The following is a 16,250-nucleotide window of genomic DNA, read 5'->3' as shown; positions in this document are numbered from 1 at the left end:
ATTAATTAGCAGTCAGGAAATATTAATCTTACAGGACATTGTAAGTTACTATACCAAATACAGAGAAGGGATCATTTTTGTAAGAGGCAGGTGACAGCAAGCTCCATTCCTGCTTTTTTTTTTTCTAGTTTGGTCAGGTTTTAATTCCCAGGTCTCATTTTCTTCTTTTAATCTCTTTTACCAAGACAGCTTCCTAATAATATCATGGAAGAGACTCATCCTCCTCTTGTTGGAAGGAATCTTGAGAGAAAACTCTCAGTCTATAAGTCATGGCATCTTTCACATTGTAAAACCCAACAGCAGCAAAATTTCATACTGGATAAAAATACCTGCCTGGAGAAGAGTTGCAGTCTGATGCACTGTGCAGATTCATAGAGATGTAAACTGCCTTTCCTAGCAAGAGTATCAGGTAAAGAAAATACCTAGTGTAAGGCAAGTTACCTTCTAGAAGTCGACTGTAAAAAAATCAGGCTGAGAAAGCAGGACAATATACTGACATGACTGACAAATATTACCACCTTCAATTCAAAATTTATTTGGTATTTTGTACTGACAATAACATAAAAATACTCTGAAAATCCAAACAAAATTATTCAAGATTGTTTTGATAGTAAAGTATTTTGTGTCAGTAAACTATGACTAACAACCTCCCTTTCTGTACTTAGAAAGTGAAAAAAACTTCCTAAAAATGCCTATTTTATTTGGAGCTCCATCCTCCAAAATCTGACTTCTATGAACTCTGAAAACTGTAGGTTTCCAGACTGTACTGAATATTTGGCTACCACATGTAGTTTTTTGGTAAACCTTCAAGTCACTTTTCTGAGTACACTTTAGATTTTTTTACCCATACCACTTTAGATGTGCTCTTATTTAGGTGCCTCACTGTTTGCCAAACTCGGTCAAGATTTATTCTTCTAGTAATACCTTGAGTATTTAATTGCAGAGCTGGACTAGATTTTTTTCAGTTCTTAAAATTTACTGCACCACAAATAGAGATTCCTAGGCCTTATACTAAAAGGCATTATAACAGCTTTAGCCTTTTTACAGACTCCTTACACATTTCTTCCCATTGCAATGTGTACATAGTTGATTTTTCAGCTCCTGGAATGTGTGTTTAAAAACCAAATGCCTTCATAGCACCATATTCACTGAACTAATTCCTGTATAGTAATAGAGAAGCACTATAGCTGGACCCTGCAGCATTAAGTAAGGTTCCACTGAGACTACTAGAAATCTGCATAAAACTTTAACTGATTTTACTTCTTAAATGGTAGGTTATGTATAGATCACACAAGTTACATATTTCTTTCCTTCTCAGTATATACTCCTTGTTGAGATTCTGAAAATAAAAAAAATTTCTTCATTGCCTGAGTTATATCATTATATCAACAAGCCAATGACATTTGTGAAATAAAGAAAAATACATAAAAAACCTATTAACCACCATAAAAAATATTGAAATAGTTTATTAAAATATTCCTGATTTATAGACTAGAAATCTATACTGAGAAATATACTTTAGAGATTCAAACTCTTAGCTTTTCAAGTGTTATTCTACTGAGCATGAACTCACCTGACATTAACAATCACAAATTATGGTGACACAAAGCAACAATGATACTAATGATGAAGATGTTTTAATTGATAAAGTAACACTTCTCACTGCTTTGCAAAGTCACAGCTTACATCTGGGCAAATCCATTAAGGGTTATACAAAAGCTGAAGAGAAAGAAGAAAAATAGTGTTGATAGTGATCAAAAGACTAAATTGTTTTTTGGAGTCGAGCCTTATCTGACGAGAAAGAATTATCCCTATTTATTTCTTTTATAGAATGCAATCCCTACAAGATCTTAGTTACTACATCCTGAGTGAGTATTCTTTCTTCTATTCAGCCTCAACGTTTGTTAATCCATTATACTGACATACATAATAGGGCTCATCAGAAACACCATTCAAGTCAATTTATAGCTAGTAATTCATAAAGTCAATACCATGTAGAAATAAATATATACACTTAATTCTGAGTAAGATCCACTTTATCTGTGAGTCTACAATCTGGGAATTTTTGCACATTAGCCACCTATTTTGAAAAGGTCTGTTGGGACATTTAACCTCAAAAAAAAAAAAGCTCGGTACTGAAGGAACAGCTCAGATGATGTAGGAAACCAGATAATACAAATATTATTTTTCTTGCATGAGTGCATAGGTACATATGTATATATATAGATATGTATTTATAACAAATATCTATGCATATACCTATTTAAAGTGGATATAAGATTGAGAATACCTAAACGACATTAAAAAACATCAAATGAAATGTCATCCTGAAAAGTAGTTATTATACTAATTTCAAAGTTAAGATTTTTCTGAAGCAAAATCCAATTACTTTTTGAGGAATGGACATGTGGAAGTAAAGCAAACAAACCAACTCTAATTCTGCCCTGTGAATATCTCACAATAATTTACTTACTGTTTTGGAACTTGCTAGTTGTCTTAGATAAGATGTTGCTGGTATTTAAAATTAATTTCCTTTCTCTTTTTTTCTCTACCACAGTTACACTGTTTGGAGTTTACACGGTTAGTGGAATGTTGAGACACTTGCAAAGAAGACTCACTGAAGCTGTGTCATGGAAGATGCAGCAGACATCCAACTAGTAGCAGACACAGAAGAAGCCACATCACAAAACTCACTTTTCTGAAGTGCTGAAACCGGGTATGTCTTCTGAATGCTAAAGTGCATAGCCTTGAGACTGGCCACTCATGCTGACAAAAATACTTGATATATAGAGATAAGGGGCTTGGTATGACAGAGAGAAAAATGGAAGTGTTCAGGAATTTAAGTTTACTTTTTAATTTTAAAAAAAGAAGAAATGGTACATCAGATACTATCACATTCATTTGCAAAAGGTGAGCTTTTAGCCTCTTTAAGTTCCTCTCACACGCTGAACATCAAGGATTATGCCTTTGTGAATGTAATACCATTGCTATTTAAAAAATATCCTTGCCTCTGGAATCGTATTTTCCCCTGTGCAGTGGTACTCAAAACATGCATATCTTTGTGCTTCGTAAGGTTAGAAGCCCTTTGCTGACTGGACCCTTGGGCATCACAGGTGTTGGCTCCCCCTTGCCCCAGCCACCATCCTGTCTGCACACACATGCCAGTGCAATCAGCAGCTAAGCAGAGACTATTTTCACTGTATTTTACCTTATTGTCTCTTTCTCTGAGAACAGCTCTTTGGATTGTTTTTTGTGAAGTCTTCATACTGGCTTGATGAATGAAATGTAAACTTAAATCACACACATGCTGCATAACCGTGCGGGAAAAAAAAAAAAATAAAGCACCTATTGTTGTCCCAGTGCCAGAGCTCAGCAAGGTCCAGGGCAGCGCCTGGCAGCCTGGCCAGTCCCACCACCCCAGCCAGGAGGCCAGGAGCTGGGAACAGGGGAAGATCAGGGAGGGGGGACTCAAGTCACGTCCTGGGCTGTGGGTGGTGGCAGATACCCTGTGGGTTGAGCAGGGAGAAGGAGGTCTGTCAGTGCCCTCAGGGCCCTGGCAGTTTGTCAGTGTGTAGAGATGCAAACACCAAACTGCTGAACTCTCTAGATACTATTTGCTTACTGCTTTCCTACAACACCTCCAGATGTGTAAACATGACCCTAAATTCAGTTGCCAACATTTAACGCTGTTGTAATCCCATTTCAAGTCTTTCTTTCCCAGTGATGACAAGAACTCACCAGATACTTGGTGATACTTGTCTAAGCTAAAATAAGTAAAGGAAAAGCACATAAAGTTTATGGTTCTTAGCCATAAAGCTGCCTAGCAGAAAAGGACCTGGGGGTATTGGTCAACAGACAGCTGTTCTAGAGAACAAAACTTACAAGGAGCGGCTGAGGGAACTGGGGCTGTTTAGCCTTGGAGAAAAGGAGGCTGAGGGGAGACCATACAGCTCCCTCCAACTACCTGAAAGGAGGTTGTAGGATGGACAGTGTTGGTCTCTTCTCTCAAGTAACAAGAGATAGGACAAGAGTAAACAGCCTCAAGTTGTGCCAGGGGAGGTTTATATTGGATATTAGGAAAAATTTCTTCACCAAAAGGGTTGTCGAGCAGTAGAACAGGCTGCCCATGGAAGTGATTGAGTCACCATCACTGGCAGAATTGAAAGAGCATGTAGACATGGTACTTAGGGACACGGTTTAGGGGTCAACTTGGCAGAGTTGGGCTTATGATTGGATTCGATGTTCCTAAGGGTCTTTTCTGATCTAAATGGTTCTATGATTCTACTGCCATTATTAGAAGGCCATGTTTTGTGACTTCTAGGAAAAAAAAAATCATATTCCTAAGTGAGACAAGTCAATATATATCAGCTAAGCCTGATGCTATAAAATAATAGAAAAAGCTTTACTGCCCCTCTTAGCTGATCAATGCTGTGGAAAGTTTATTATGCTTGGGTAACAGAATAATGTCAGAATCAGATTCTTGTTATTATATTGTAGGTTTTATCTGCAAACTGAAATATAATTATGCCAATCCTTGTCAAGTGTTCAGTCTAGAGAAAGAGGAGCAGAATCCTATGATACTCATTCTACAGAAGCATAGATTTGTTACTACCACATAGTCAGTTTGTGGTAAAACAAAGTAATGAGCACTTCTTGTCAGTTGAGTGCTGATAGTTTTCAGAAACCATTACTTACGAAAGAAATCCTGGACAACCAATTAGAAAAGATACTATAACACAGCTAATTTTGAGCAAGCTCTGACAATTACACAAAAGCCACTACTTCTGCTTTAAATAGTGAAGTGTAATCATGAGGCTATATTAAGCAGGAAAACATTTGAGACATATTACACATGCTCCTTTTACATAAACTGAAAGAACTGATCACGCTTTTTGGTAGTTGCTAACTACTGAAGGGGGAAATGAAAAAAAATGCTGATGAAGCAGCTACGATTGGTTTAGAAAATCAAAATGAAAATCTGTTACCTTTCCGATTTCACACTGATTTGTTCTCTATCACACTCCTTCTCCTTCCCTCACACAAACACAATTTCACAAAAATGAAGACTGAACCAAATAGCATGTATAAAAGCAGCTTCAGTAACAAACATTGCCTCTGTCTAGTATGGAGTTGTTTTGCATACTTTCTTCTTCACTGCCCATTCAATCGCCAGAATTTAATTTAGACGCCTTTTTAAATTATGATGTTATAGATAGAGGTTTTCAACTGGAATGAACTGGCTCAGCTCTAGCATTTTGCTCAGCATCCAGTCTTCCAGCATAGCTAACTCCAGAATCCATGCATACTGCAATAAGGTAAATAAAATAGTTTTTGTTGCAGGTCTCTTATACTTCTTCAGCTACCCAATCTAAGACTGCATATTTGTTCTTTCATTGGTAAATTTTATTCTGTTGTGTGATATACTTTCACCAAATATTCCCTCACTAAGCTCTGAACCTCTGGGATAAACATCCCCCTAGTTAATACAGGATGAAAGCTGCAAAAAAAAATCTGTACTAGACTGGCCAGGCTGGCCAGGCTGACCATTATGCTGCAGGTATTATGAACTGCTAGACTGGGACTCAAATGCTGAGTCTTTGAGATAGTTACTCACACTCTTAAAATAGCCTTCTTACAGCATATAGTGCTTCCCAAATTGAAAAATCCAGAAATTCTTCTGTAATAATTCTACTAGATATCTCTGTGTATGCAGTACCTTTTGCTTAACTGAAGGGGCTAGGAGAAGAGATGGTGATTAAATAAATTAATCTGAAGCTGAAAGCCTACTATGAATCCTACATAGGGCTAACAATTGGAGTTTTGTGTATGTCCAGTAGATTTCTGCAGCAATAGCTTTAAAGTGAATCTCAGCAGGACAACACTCATCAATATACAAACAGTGCAGTTGGATCTATTTCAGAGAACACTTTACACAGAGAATAAAGTACATTTGAAATTAATATTCTAGCATTATAAGACAATCCTCTAGCTATACTGGCTAACTGTGCAATTTCTATTAATAGTTTTGAGCAGGATATTTGGAAAATGTTCTTTATTTAATTTAGCATCCTAAGAGGATTTAAAGTAAATCTGAAATTACAAAAATACTGTCAGCAGAGAAATACACACCAGCGGAGAATTTAGTGATCTGCTTAAAACCTAGTTTAAAATCCTTTTATTGTGCTTTTTTTACTCCTACTCTGACCAACAAGGATTTAAAATGGAACCATGAAAATACCACATGGATAAATGTAGCAATTCTAAGCTTACATCAAGATGGTAGAAATTCCTTTGATCTATCCTCAGGAAATTGGGTTTAAAAAAAAAAAGTTTATTCTTTATTCCACACCCCAGTTATACTAAAGAAAAGTTGAAGTGTTTGCATACCATTTCATCCTTTGTTCATCTGTTCATTTGCTCACTTTTTCAATTTTTGTTGTTCCTGCTTGTTCCTGCTTTTCCATCAGAAGGATGCAGCTATACTGTTTTGTCTGTGTTACTTTCCATTAATGAAGATACAATGTTTAGGTCACTTCAGCATTATCTTATAGATCTTAGTTTGATTCTTGTGACAGAGTGTAGATTGTCTCTAAGCAAAATGCCAGGAATACCTTCATCCACCGCCAAACGGAGGTTGGAGCTGTCTCTTTTCATTGAAGCCAAGAAAGCCATAGCAGCTCAAAGATGAAGCACATTTCTTGAAAAGAGCCGAGAGACACATGGCTATAATTCTTTATTTAGACAATGTTAACAGGCCTAAGGGTTACCTCTAGAGCTAAAGAATCAGAACAAATGATTTAGGAAAAGAAAATGTTAAATTACCTCTCTGGAGTTTTTAGCTTTTCATTTGTTTTTCACCCATAACTATATGAGAAAAGAGTCTGGAAAAAAAAATAAAAGCAATTAAAAAAGGATTGGAAAAATATTGGTTTTCCTGGTACTAAAGGAAATATTATGATGATGACTGTCATTTATGTATTTTCTAATTAACTATTATTTGCAACTGCTTGAGACAATACAGAAAATGTTTTGCACAAATTAGCAATTAAGACAGTTAACCAGTATTACTTAAGAGAATAGATCATGTTTGCTCTTAAAATTACCTGCATTTTAGACAGTAATCCAAATTAAACCTGAATTTTATTTGCCAAGAAAGGGGAAAGCAAAAAAAAAAAGAGTAAAAATAGGTAAAGACATGGATAGATGTCCTCTGCTCAGGTGAAACCAGGTAATTTCAGTTTGGTTCAGCTGTCTTCACCAGGCAGTTGAACGAAACCACCTTATTTTTTCTGTAAAAGATTGGGGAATACTCACATTTTTCATTTTCCTGCTACAGGAAGATGGCAGCATCCTAAATCATCATAGCGTTCTGTGCCATCTGTGGTTAAAATCTTTTTTGAAGACAATGTTGAGCTGCAAAATCTATGTGCAAGTTTCAGACATCTGAGAAGACCAGAACTAGGATTTTGGCTTAGGTCCATATCTGTGTAGGGGAGTTCAAGTTTTTGTTTTCCCAACAGGCAGTGCATTAAGTAGGCTAAATGTCTTCTAGAATTATTAGCTAAAGGAGCAGATCATAATTTACATGTTTGGGTTAATGAATTATCTATATTTGGAAATGAGCCTGATCAAGTAGTTATATCTTTGTCTACTGTTCATTTGGGCAAGTATTGGGAAATGTAACCTGCCATCAACATGTGCTTCTTAATCAAAATTTTGTGTAACTTTGTTTATTTAATTCTATTCCTGAAAATCCATATTGCACAGATTCATCGGCACTTTGAAAAATGTTCGGGCATCAAAGGAAAAATAAAAATACTCTTCCTGAAAAATACAGGAGGACAGGCTGTCATAGCTTTGACAGTACAGCAAGCATATTAATATTTGATTCAATCTGAACTGATTCTATTTTAGGATTGATAAGAACATTTTGTATGTAGTCTTGAAATTTCCTGATTTTGAAACAAAAAAGCATCTTAGACAGCCAGTTATCCATGTAATGCCAGACTTCTCAGTAAGGATACTTGGTTAGGAAGTAGGGACACATCTCTATGCTAGTAAATAGGAATTACTATTTGGAAACAAGACTCTGGAGAATACTGATTTCTGAGTGTCTGAGAGTCTTAAAAAAAACAAAAAACAAAAAACAAAAACCAAACACAACAACAACAACAAAACAAAGAGTAAATGAGCACTGCCTGGATACAGCTGTGTCAAGTTATTTTTACTTCAACCTTCAGGAAAGAAAGCTTGGCCTTGATTCTGCCTGACCCTGAGGAAAGTGAAAATACAAAGATTTATTTTGTGTTAACCTTGAGGCAAACTGGCTTGTCAAATCCTTCTTGCTGTCTTAGAAAGGAAAAAATGTTAAAGAAGGGATTATTTGACACCAGAGAAGAGAATAGACCTATGGGAATAGGTTTATTTTAAGTTCTGAATAGGCTGTTAAGTTTCCCTCTGAGGCTGCAAAATAAAATTTTGTTTTAATGTTGTTTTCTCCATTTGCTTTAGTTCTCTTTAGTTGGCAGACCATCTGTTCTTAATGTCTATATCCTTTACATTATGGATTTGTATGCTAAGAACTTCTTTCTTCACACAGTGTCTGCTGCAATTTTGTGTTTGCTCTTTTCACGAAACTGATATTCTACCAACAAAGAGAAATATAAAAAATAGCTAGTAATTCTACATATACATAATTACTAATTACTTTTTTGATGAATAATCCTTTTTTCCATTCCTTCATACTGCTTTCACGTCATCCATTTTATAACAATTAAATAAAAGACTGTATTCACACAAAACCTCCAGAAAAAAACAGATATTACACAGAGAAAGAAGTGCCTGCATGGATATATGTAATAAACATTTACATGCATTTACTGTGTAAATTAAACACAGTATTTCAAAGCAAATATAAAAAACTGTATTTGGTTAGAAAAAGAGAATGGTTCTAATAAGGTTGTATCAACCAGACAATGTCATGGCCTTCTGTCTCCACAGTTCGTTCAGTTAAGAGTAGCTTAAAAAAAGCAGGTGGGATGGAGGTGAATAAAGTGTTAAGGAAGGCCAAGAAAGGGCGAATCAGCTGTAGGCGTAACTCATGAAGCACTCAGAGCTAAGTGTTGTATCAGGTTAATAACAGTACACTGCAGAAGTAGTATATGAAGAAAAAAAAAATCACAACAGAAATCAAAATCTCTGAAGTGTCAATGTCAGCATCCTGTTCAACTGATTCTTCACTTTAATATCCCTTGGAAATCAACTGGTGGAATCATTATCTGTCTGATTTTTTAGGGGTTGGGTTAACTTGTCTTGCTAATTTTGAACCCACTCAAACATCAGGGGTTCAAAGTACAAACCTACATGCTACTGTTTTAAAAAAATAATGAGGTCCATGTTCAGCTAGGAGAAAAGCATTCCTTTGTTCATGTTCTGTGAGTTCTTTCTAACTAAATAAGTGGCTTCAGATCCTATAGAGTAGAAAAGTGCTATGTTGAAAATAAAAAGAAAACAGACTTTCCTGGCACACGGTTATTTTTCAACATGTAATGGATAGAGCTAGAGGAATAAAATTTGTGAGGAACATCACTTTAAATGAATTAAATAAAAATGAAGAAAAGTAGTCTGCTCAATAATGCCACCAACCAGCCCCATGTGCTCATTTGCATGTGCTTTTCTTGTGCCTTTTAGGAGCTGACAGTGATTTGTCCCTCCATCTTGTCCCATCTCTGTGAGTTGCCAGGACTTACTTGCAACCCTTTATCTCCTGATCTGGATGCTGTAAGGAGTTGCACAGATAAGTTCTGGGATCACAATGGTCTAGTGATCTGGTAATCTGAGTGCCATGAACCCATGACAGTCTTAAAGTCCTGCTGTTTTCACTCCCTGGGTTTGCATACCAGATATTCCCATCCATACTCCATTCATACAAATCTCAATGTTTCTTTCAAAATTCTATACATTCTCTTAGAGTCTAACTACAAGTGTCTTCTAAATATCGCCCTTTTACAGCACACTCACTCTGTAAAAATAGCAAGGCAAAAGAGATTCTTGCCATGCCCCATTCAGACACTATAAAATGCCTAATATGTCCACCAAGGCATGTGTAATGTGTACACACAGTGTTATAACTTTTGAGCAGCCACAAAGGGAGATGTTAATGTTTCCTTATTACAACCACAGAGTATCAAGGTCTGCCCTCTGCTGTGTCCTTTTGGTATGCTGAAGATCTAATCAAAATCAGTGAGAACCACTTCCTCTCTTATTTGTTAAGATATTCAAAGTTCTTCTGACCACTGATAATTTGCATGGGGAGAAATCATCAAATCAGAGAAGACCCTGTACAATCACCAATATGTTGGCTGTGACCAGTTCCTTTAGAACACCTATAACCATCAGACTCCTACCTATTCTCTTCTGTTGATAGAAAATTTCCACCAAAAAATCTTCTCTTAATGTTCTCATCTTTTATGAATGTCAGCTTCATAAAAGTGACATAAAGCCACTCTAGTTGTTACATGCAGTCATTTGACATTGTGGAAGAATACAGGAAAAATGAAGCATAGTACGAATGTGGTGTGCAAAAAGGTAGGGATTGTAGTTCTCTATGTAGTCAAAGAAAAGCTGCACTGTTTTTGGAATAGAATAGAATAGAATAGAGTAGAATAGAATAGAATAGAATAGTTTCAGTTGAAAGGCACCTACAATGATAATCTAGTTTAACTGTCTGACCTCTTCATGACTGACCAAAAAATTAAAGCATAATTTTGAGGGCATTGTGCAAATGCCTTTTAAACACTGACAGGTATAGGGCATCAACCACCTCTTTAGGAAGCCTGGTGCATTGTTTGACCACACTCTCAGTACAGAAATATTTCCTGATATCTAGTCTGAACCATTCCTGATGCAGCTTAGAACCATTCCCACATGTCCTGTTACTGGATAGAAGGGAGAAGAGATCAGCATCCGGCTCTCATCTTCCCCTCCTCGGGAAGCTGTAGAGAGCAATGAGGCCACCCCTCAACCCACTTTTCTCAAAACTAGAATAACCCAGTGTCCTCGGTTGCTCCTCACAGGACTTGCCTTCCAGGACTTTCACCAACTCTGTTGCCCTCTGGACATATTCAAGGACCTTCACATCCTTTTAAATTTTGGGAGCCAAACTACGTATAATTCTCAAGGTGAGACTGCACCAGTGCTAAATACAGTGAGACAATCATCTCTTTTGACCGGCTGTTTATGCTGTGTTTGATGCAACCCAGGATGCAGTTTGCCCTCCTGGCTGCCAGGACACACACTGCTGACTTGTATTGAGCCTGCTGTCAATCAACACCCCCAGATCTCTTTCTGCAGGGCTGCTCTCCAGCTACTCCTCTATCAATTTATATTTGTGCCCACTGTTATTTTGTCCTTGGCGCAGAATGTGGCGCTTGATCTTGTTAAATTCCATGCCACTGACGATCACCCAATGCTCCAGCCTCTCCAGACCCCTCTGCAAGGCTTCATGTCCCTCAAGACAGTCAACAGCACCTCCCAGTTTAACATTGTCAGCTAACTTACTAAGAGTGCATTCAACTGCTGCCTCCAGATAACTGATAAAAATATTGAACCAAATTGGCCATAGAATTTGGGCCCTGAGGAACACCACTAGTGACTAGCTGCCAGCCAGATGTAGCCCTATTCACTATGACCCCTAGAGCCCTGGGTCACTCAGCCAGTTCTTCATAAAGAACAACATGTGCTTGCACATCTCACAGTTGAAAAACTTGTCTGGAAGGGTGCTGTGAGGGAAGGTCTCAAAAGCTCTACTAAAATCCAGGAAACCCACATGCACCACTTTCTCTTCACTCACTAGACAGGTGACCTTATGGTAGAAAGATATCAGGTTAGGCAGGACTTTCCCTTTGTGAACTCATGCTGACTGTTCCTGATGTTTGCACTGTCCTTTAAATGCCATTCGGGAGCATCCAGTATGATCTTCTCTGTAATTTTTCCAGGTACTGAGGTTAGACTAACAGATCTATAGTTTCCTGGCTTTTCCCATACGTAAATTGTAACAATGCTGGCTAGCTTCCAGTCAGTAGGGACCTCCCCAGATTCCCAAGGCCTTTGGCAGATGATTGAGAGGGGTTCCACGGTAACATTCTCTAACTCCTTTAGTACTGTGGGATGAATCCCATCAGAGCCCATGGGTTTATGAACATTCAACTGATACAACTGGTCCCTTACAATTTCAGAGTCCACAAAAGGAAAATCACTGTGCCAGCAGTTGTGTCCTCTGACTCAGAGAACCAGGCAGCCCAAGGTCTATTAGCATTATTAAAGACTAAGGCAAAAAAAGCATTAAATGCCTCCACTTTTTCTGCGTCCCTATTTGTCAAGTGACCATCTTCATCAAATATCAGTCCAGTGTTTTCCTTGGACCTCCTCTTGCTAGTAACATACTTAAAAAGCTATTTCGCGTTGTCTGATGCAGAATTGTCCAGTTTCAGCTCTAGTTGAGCTCTGGCCTTTCATGTCTTCTGCCTGCATATGTGGATGAGACCTCTGTGAACTTCCTGCAAAGATCCTGTCAGGCCTCAGCATACCTTGTGTCTCAAAGACTCTTCCATTATTATAAAAAACAACATTTTCTGCATTATGAGGCAAATCCTACACTCTAACTTCACTAAAATATACATAAATTATAACATCTGAGAAACATTAGGAACATCCAAAAAGCATATGGTCGTGTTTTATACTTCAGCATGTTATCCTGGGTCCTAGTGCCCTTAGCTGTTACACCCTTCTTTCCCCATGTCAAAGCCTCATTGCTGGAGACATGGCTCCTTGGCTCCACTGGCACTCATAATCATTGCACAATATCTCAGGTTGACAGCTTTCATTTTCAATCTTACTTGTGTTCAAACCAATCATGTAAATGAATCTCAGAGTTACACAGCCATGTAAAGATAAAACCACAGGCTTCAAAGGACAGAAATACTCTTTTTAAAATGAGGTATTTAAGCAGTGAACTGGCAACACCTGTCCTCTTCGCACCTTTCCTTTTCACTGCTGATAGAGCTGATCCATTCTCATCCACCTTGTTAACATGGTCTTTGTGAGAAAAACTGATGTTTAACTGCCAGTTGAAACTTTGAAGTTCTTTTTTAAACATTAAAGAGATTAACAACAACCACTCAGCTTATTATTATACCCCCATCCACAGCAACTGGTTTGCTTTTATTATCATTTAAGCTATATTTGCACACTATTAATTTTATGTCTTCATAGGGTGTTTAGATGATTTATTTTGTTTACTTAAGGGTAAGGAAAATAGGAAATAATATTTGGTATATGTTGTTGTCATCAAAACTTTAAAGCTGTTGGGTTAAATTAATAAACAACTATATCATTTTTTGAGCACGTCATGGAGTTGATTGTCGTTGTGCATATGCTACACCATTGTAAACCTCAAGTAGCCCCACAGCTTGAGAAACTACTTCTTACAGGCATACAAAATATCTTTCGATTCCGAGTCAGGTTATTTACATAGATTAAGAAGTCATATGTTCATACTCAGTAAAATATATTAATTATTTCAATGGAAATACTTGCAAAGAAATTATGTTATCTATTCAACTCATACATTGTGCAATTGATAGAGTAATATAAAGAAAGAATACAGGAATCACAGTATAGGTCTATACTTTTTAGCTGTTCTCTGAAGTAAAGAAATGTATTTATTAGCAGAGATTTCAAGGCAGGTAAAATACTTTAAAGGGTAGGTGTAAGAGATGTTATTGTAGTTATTGCAATTAAGGGGGAACTATTGAGTTCTGATGCCTGAAGTGTAAAACGTTTAAGAAAATACATAAACAACTTCATAAGACCTTCATTCTACAAATCATATATTTAGCTTCTGGTATATAAATTTTCCAGTTTATTTACAGGTTGTATAGATTTCCATAATCTCTAGTATTCCGGGTAATTAGATCCATTCTTAAGACTGTACGTGCTTAAAACTGTACTCCTACAGAGCGCTGTTTGACTCCAAATCTATTCTGAATTTACAGCAATACATCTGTCCTCAAAGCAGTCACTACCCACTTTATCACTATCCAAATGATGGGAGAGAATCTTAGGTAAAATACTAGGCTAGATAAATCAGATAAATCCCTAAAATCAAGGCAGAAGTAGTATAACATACCTCACATCACACAGCAGTACATTCAGACTGCTATATGCTTCACACTTCTCAGATCATATAATAATACAACAATGTTAAAATCAAAGACATACATGGCAGGAAAGGCTAGAATTAAGATCACAGTGAAACATCAGAAACACAAAAGGAATTTCAAATAGTATCGAAAACCATCCTAATGAACAAAAATGCTCAGCTGTCAAAGTCTACTGGTCCCAGGCAATATTACTGAAGTGTAATGAAGGAAAAAGTAGCAAGAAAACCTAAGTCAAAACAACTGAAGCAATATTTTAAAGACAACTCAAGAGAAGAATTGCCTTGTGGCAACAATATATATAGTTAAAAATAGACTTTGGTGTGTAATAAAAGTTAATGGTGGACTCACAAAGGTTACAAAAAAATGGAGATACACTGGTTCTAACAGAGGTAGAGTCTAGTATGCAATAAAGTCTAATCGTGAGCATGCTAGGAAGTGAATGAAATGACTGAGAGAATATTCTTCTTGTATTTTCAGTATTAGTGAGTTTTACAGATAACAGATACAATATTGAGTTATAGGGACTTTGCATAACTTACTAAAGCAATATTGAAATGCTATGGGTATTTTTACTGCCCCTTACTTGGAAGTAGAAAACACAGCACAGAAAATTAAGGTGTAGAAACTATTGTTCCCTTTATTGTGCTTGCATTTTTGGGCAGAAGCCTAAGTAGAAAGCACAGGATTTGCTGCTAAAATATATATATTGACCCTGAGTGGCAATCCAATAGAATATTGCCGACATCTAGTGTCAATACAGTCAATAACTATCATAAGTGAAAGCTTTACAGAGTAGTTATCTAACGTAGATTTTCCAAGAGTGATTAGTTCTCAAGAGATTCTATTGAATCAGTTGGAAAGTGTTTAGAACTCAAAGGCTAAAAACACAGAAACAAAAAAATCAGGATGCTTCTTCAGTTGGATGTAGTAATCTTACTTTAACTACCACCACTGAAAATCTTCACCCTTGTGAATTACTGCCTACATTAGTATCAGAAGTTGTATTCATGCTCTGCCCCAGAGAAAGAATTGTCTTGATGGATGACTAGGACAGCATCAGATATTTCATGATAATTAACATTAGAGTGGAGGACTGGCAAATAGATTTGGTTCTTAAGCTAATAAACTTTCATGATAGATTGACAAGGTTGATTTTTATCCGGTTTCAAATAGCCGATATATACATGTACCCCTCTCCTTTGCTTTTTTCAGCAATCTATATTCAGCACACTTGTGATAGGATTGTGTGTCTCATTTTTGCAACACTCAGAGATATGAGAGGTGTTTGCTTTCATTTCACCTGCACGTCATGATTCTCACATCGATACGCTTTCAATTTAGCTTTTCAGTACATTTAAAAGAATGCTTCAATTGTTGTGTGGTTGGATAGTTGCATGTTACCCCTCTAATTCTATGCAAAGTTATGCTGAAGAAGCAGTGATGTTGGCAAACTGGTAAGCACCATGAATACGCAGGATGAACCTTCTTCTTCCTGCTGAAACTCATACCAAAAGAAATTTGTATTCCATATCTTCTCTGATGCTCAATGAGATTGCGAAGCTCACATTCTAGCTATCCAGGAAGTGACAATTGGATGTTACCTGTGACTGAGCTGTTGTACTTTTTCCTCAGATTGCAACATTATTCAGCAGAAGACTCAAATAAACGGTTTGCTAAAACAGAGAAGAAATTTCCTTCAGCATTTCCTCCTAGATTGTAAAACAGAAATCAAAAGGAAGACTGTGCCAAAGAGTTTTTTGGGAGAACAATACTGAACGCAAAAGGGAAAGAAACAGGGCCACTTAATAGACAAACATGGCCAGATTCGGAGCAGTCCTGAAAAAGCAGAGCATACATCACTGCCTTGGTACATTAGTGTGCAAGTGAGACCAAGAACTACGTGGAGGCATCATGATTGCTGTAGTGATTAAATGAGAAGTCTTTATTCTAGTAGTAAAAGGTAAGGAATGGAAGCAATGCATTTTCTAATAACACTGACACATCTCTTCCTATTTTAGCATTGTGACC

This window comes from Caloenas nicobarica, chromosome Z (genome assembly GCF_036013445.1).
Source record: "Caloenas nicobarica isolate bCalNic1 chromosome Z, bCalNic1.hap1, whole genome shotgun sequence".
In the NCBI taxonomy this organism is placed as follows: domain Eukaryota; kingdom Metazoa; phylum Chordata; class Aves; order Columbiformes; family Columbidae; genus Caloenas; species Caloenas nicobarica.
Note: the sequence above shows the minus strand (reverse complement) of the source record.